We start from the raw sequence: 5,551 nt of genomic DNA on the forward strand, positions 1-5,551 counted from the left end.
AATTTATTTTCCGTTCCCTACTCACGGGTAAATTTTGAAATATCAGAAAATTATATAAGATGATTTTATTTTTAAAAATTGTTTTATGTTTGTAATTGTAAAAACAATGATGTACTATCCAGAGCGCTACGACCTCTGAGAGAAAAGTTATTGCAGGTCAAAGATTCCTGTCAAAACGTGTTGTGTGACCCCAGGGTAGAAATGACGGAGTTCTGCGAGGAAGCTCTCTCTCTCTCTCTCTCTCTCTCTCTCTCTCTCTCTCTCTCTCTCTCTCTCTCTCTCTCTCTCTCTCTCATCGGATCAGATATGAATGAGTGAAGAGTAATGAAATAATAATAAAAGAGAGAGAGGAAAGGTTTGTTTGTTCACGTGTTCCATCCTTCCTTCCCTTCCCCTCCCTCTCTCATCGTATCAGATATGAGAGAGAGAGAGAGAGAGAGAGAGATTCTATGAGGATAATGGGAAGCCAGAAATCCTTATCCTGTAAAGAAGCAACACCATGTTGCATCACGTGACCACCTGCTTGTCACTCTCAGTATCAATGCATCAGTGATGGAGGGTAGTCAGTCACCTCCTCCACCTCCTCTTATATCTACTTCACCACCATCATTGCCTCCTCCTGCACCCTCTCACCCTCCATCACCACACCCTTCAACAATTTGACTTAGACCTGAGCCCTCTTCTTCCTCCTCACCTTCACTACTCGTCTCCTCACCCTCAATTTGTTTTGGTGTCGATCCTTTGTCTCTTTGTGTCACTCCCTCCTTACCTGCTGTACTTCTGCATTCCCACCTCGCCGATCTGTCTCCACCTTCTTCTCTTGTAGTATCTCCCCCTTCCGTTATTTCTTCTTCTCCTTCTTCTGTTTCTAGCTTTGTAAATTATATGGAGGAACAGTTCCTAACCTCTTTCGAGGAGTCCGAGGAGGAATATATTTGTGAGGTCCCTGGTACCCCGGAGGAGTAAATGGTAAGAGTTGTCTAAATTATTACTTTATTTCCGTAATCCTAGTCTAACAGTAAGCTCTATTACAACTGAAAAGAAAGAGAATAAAAACTTGTATACGGGAATGAACTGGAGCAGAACAAAACAAACTCTGGCAACACTAGTGCGATGACACGTGCTGGCCCACAGGGTAGTAAAGGTCGGAGGGAGTGAAGGGAGGAATCCGAGGAGCCATCAAGTGGGTGCAAGAAAGCTGCATCTGCAAACTCTGCAATAAAAGAGATCACATGTAAACATAGCTTATGAAGTGTGTGTGTGTGTGTGTGTGGAGAGAGTGTGTGTGTGTGTGTGTGTGTGTGTGTGTGTGTGTGTGTGTGTGTGTGTGTGTTCATTTGTACAAACATTCATGTGGTTATATATACTCTATTCAAGAAACACTCATTCACTTTACCTTGTGAAATAATGGAAGATGATCTGTTTGATGGCAATAAAAGATACACCAACATCTGCCTGAAGGATAGAGTCCTCTCTCCCCACTCCCTGCGCTCCCTGCGATAAGGAGAGAAGGGGAAATATTTTTAGGCGCACAGAGTTGCCCTCCCTCACACCCGACACTCATATTTCGTGTAAAATCAGTATACAGTGAATCTTACAAGACGTAATACTCTTTTTGTCAGTATAATGTAAAGTTATATTTACCTTGCAACTGGTAGCTCTGTAGAATTCCTATGTAGGACTCTGTACTAGATCATCTTGCCGATACACCACGTACTGTTTGCTTGAAGGAGACAGGCCTCCCTCTCCCTTGCTGCCCCTGTGACAAGGAAAGAAGATAATGTAGGCACACAGCTGCCCAACCTTACATCCAAACATTTACCCAGTCATATTTTGTGTAAAATCAGTATTCAGTGAATCTTACAAGTAATACTTATTTTGTTAGTATAACGTAAAGTTATATTTATCTTGCTATTGGTAGAATGTAGAGCTCCGTACTAGGTCATCTTGCCATATGTTGCTCCTTATACATGTATCACTATATCTAAACAGTTCTCTTTCCCACTTATTAGTATGTCTTGAGGGTGTGATATTTCTTGAAACATTCGCCTAGGCACAACCCTACACCACGCCCTTCACACATTGTTGTCACTAGCTTGCGTTTCTGTTCTCTCCTCTGCGTTGTTTTGCAAACTATACATTCCCTCTGTCCCTTCTTATGTGGCCTTCCTGGTGCTGGAGGAACATGTACAGGGAAATGAGTTTCCAGTCCTACAGCTTGCCAGTCCTTCCTGAGCTGCACGGCTCTGTCTATCTGGACGTGAATGTGTAGGCACTTGTGTTGGAAATCTTTCCAGCATTTGTTTTATGACTTTCATACTGAATACTCTTAGAGATGACTTGTTGCCTGTTTTGGTCATGTAAATGTTGCATGCATTCAACATGCAAATATCTATCATGTGGAAAAATACTTTCCTATACCACTTGACACTTATTCTTAGGCTGTCCACTGTACCTAGCTGCATATCAGCTTTATCAACGAGTCTCATGTTGATGTTATAATCAGCGACAATATCAGGTTTGAAGATAGGCTCATTTGTTCTCCTGTGAACCCGCTGGGTATCTTTCATCTGGCCAGTGTGGATAGTAGAAAGAAGATGCACTGCTCTTTTATCGTGCCATTTCATTACTATCATATCATGTGTCTTGAATCTGATTACATCACCTTTTTTTGTTACTCCAAAGTTTGGCATATATTTTCTCTTTGATCTGACAGTGCCCACTGCACCAGTATTATTATCATGTAAATACCTTGCCAGCTGAGGACTCGTATACCAATTATCAGTATACAATACATGGCCTTTTCCCAGGTAATCTTTCAGGAGTACATCTACTACTGAGCCAGAGAATCCACTAGGATTGTTTTTAGTCAATCATCAATGTCACTGCCAGAATGGATGCAAAATCCAGCACAATTCCGGTTTTGCAATCACATAGCACATACAATTTGATTCCAAAGCGATGTCGCTTTGATGGTATATATTGTTTGAAAGCTAATCTTCCCTTGAATAGCATCAGTGATTCATCTATAACAAGATTCTGAAATGGGTTGAAGTAAGACTTGAATTTATCTGTAAGACTTTGCAGCACTGGTCTTATTTTCCAAAGTGGATCAGCAGTTTCTTCACTAGAAAAGTGAAGAAATCTTAGAATATTACTGTAACTGTCTCTTGTGATTTGTCTTGCAAAAAATGGCATGTATAACATCTCAGCCTTGCTCCAGTAATCATGTCTAACAGCCTTTTTAGAATGAGGCATTAGCATAGTCACAGCTATGAACGTCAAAAGTTCATCTCTCGTAATGTGTAGCCATTCTTTCTCGTGCGAGCGAGGGGTTACATCAGATGTTTCAGCATACCGGGCATGATATGCGTTGGTTTCAGTCACTATATGATCCAGTAATTCATTATTGAGCAATGCCAAGAAATAATGACACAGCCCGTGCCAATCTTCAAATGTCAAGCGGGAAAAATCATGATTACCGATACGATCGCCGTCTCTCTGGACGGAACAATATCATCATTCATGTACGATCACCGTAAGCCAAGAAGGGTTAAGATAGTTTGTCAGGTTTTGAGGACATTTTAACACAATTTGACATGTCTCCTCCTCCTCCTCCTCCTCCTCCTCCTCCTCCTCCTCCTCCTCCTCCTCCTCCTCCTCCTCCTCCTCCTCCTGTGCTAATACTATTACTATTATTACTATCCCAGTGTGACCTGTGTGACCTCTGACCTTTTGCCACAGGATTCCCTGGACTGCGACTTCACTGTGACCCGAGAGGAGGTGGCCACTCAATGCTGAGGTCACACGGCTCTCTTCCTTATGCAGGTCAGTGGTGTGGTGTGAGGTGTGGTTAGGTTACATTAGGTTAGGTTGGGCAGTTAAGGTTTTGAGGGAATTTTGAGGCAGTTTGTCATGTTTTGAGGGTATATTTAAACAGTTTGGCATATTTTAAGGGCATTTTAGATAGTTTGGCATGTGTTGAGGGTATTTTGAGACAGTTTGACGTGTTTGGTGGGCAGTTTAAGACAATTTAGCATATTTTGAGACAGTTTAGCATGTTTGAGGATATTTTAAAACAGTTTGACATGTTTTATGGCCATATTGAGACAGTTTGGCATGTTTTGAGGGCATTTTCAGAGTTTGACATGTTTTGAGGGCATTTTAATACATTTTGGCAGGTTTTGAGAGCAATTTGAAACAGTTTGGCTGGTTTTCAGGGTATATTAAGACAATTTGAGAGGTTTTGAGGTGAGTTAAAGACAGTTTGGCAGGTTTTCAGGCCATATTAAGACAGTTTTGAATGTTTTGAGGGCAATTTTAGACAGTTTGGCAAGTTTTGAGGCCATATTAAGACAATTTGACATGTTTTGATGGCATTTTAAGAGTTTGGCAGATTTTGAAGGCATATTAAGGCAGTTTGGCAGATTTTGAGTGCAATATATATATATATATATATATATATATATATATATATATATATATATATATATATATATATATATATATAGTTAGGCATTTTGCATTATTGTAAATAACAGCATATTCTTATTTGATTTATAATTAACAGTGGTAGTGGTAGCCTTTTCCAAGATATCATACTGGAATAGGTGGAAGCTTGAATTATATATGTATATTATTAATTTTAATGGTAGTTTAATTTTTGAGTTACTTGTGTTAACCTAAGGATGTAAAATTTCCATAACTAAGAAAGTAACGATTCTGTTTTGTAATCATGTGCATTGTGTATAATTTGTTGCATATTAATTATTTAAGATCATAGCAATACACTAGAAATTTAGAATAAACTAAACTTTTTTCTATTTAATTGAAAAGATTAGGTGAAAGCTCATTTTTCTGAATTGGTCTACTAATGTGTAATGAATTAATATCAAAGGATGTCAGATTTAATTAAAGAGAAACATACACAACAAAATGAGTTTCTTTTGCTAATATTTTGTCTGTTTTACAATTTTAATAATTTTAAAAATATTTTCGACCGCCAAAATATCGTCAATAAAATTAATAATGAAAATGCACAAGACCAAATGGTCGCTAAAGGAGTAAGAAGTAAGAATTTAAAATAACTGACAAGAATCAGAAGACTGAGAAGATATTCATTCCAATTACTGAGTAATTTACCTTTTCAAAATGGCTTCACAAAGCTTCTAGAATTGCTCCTATTTCACAAACGTTCTCAGAAGGACTCACAGCATCCCCCAAAACAAAGCCTCCCATCTGATAACGCTCACCGTCCACCAACTCATCCTGGTGTCCAGTGCAGTAATCACTATAAGTAGTAGTATCGGTATCGGCCCAATTAGGTGGTATTGGTATCGTTATCGGAATCGGCCAAAATTTTGGTATTGGTACATCTTTAATTTGAGACAGATTTGGCATGTTATGAAGGCATTTTAAGGCAGTTTGTCATGTTTTGAGGATATTTTAGGACAGTTTGGTATGTTTTGAGGCATTTTAAGATAGTTTGCCAGGTTTTGAGGAAATTATAAGACAGTTTGATATGTTTTGATAGGATTTTAAGACAGTTTTG

General features: G+C 38.9%; 1 long non-coding RNA gene across 1 annotated transcript; it reads right to left on the reverse strand.

The window, feature by feature from the left end:
* Positions 1 to 820: 820 nt before the first annotated feature.
* LOC123502531 lies at positions 821 to 2,801 on the reverse strand. The gene is made up of 3 exons (XR_006674152.1): positions 1,645 to 2,801; positions 1,397 to 1,494; positions 821 to 1,213 (listed from the first exon to the last, which is right to left on the reverse strand). It is a non-coding gene; the product is annotated as an uncharacterized LOC123502531 (long non-coding RNA).
* Positions 2,802 to 5,551: the final 2,750 nt, after the last annotated feature.

The sequence above is a fragment of the Portunus trituberculatus genome, chromosome 11, assembly GCF_017591435.1.
Source record: "Portunus trituberculatus isolate SZX2019 chromosome 11, ASM1759143v1, whole genome shotgun sequence".
In the NCBI taxonomy this organism is placed as follows: domain Eukaryota; kingdom Metazoa; phylum Arthropoda; class Malacostraca; order Decapoda; family Portunidae; genus Portunus; species Portunus trituberculatus.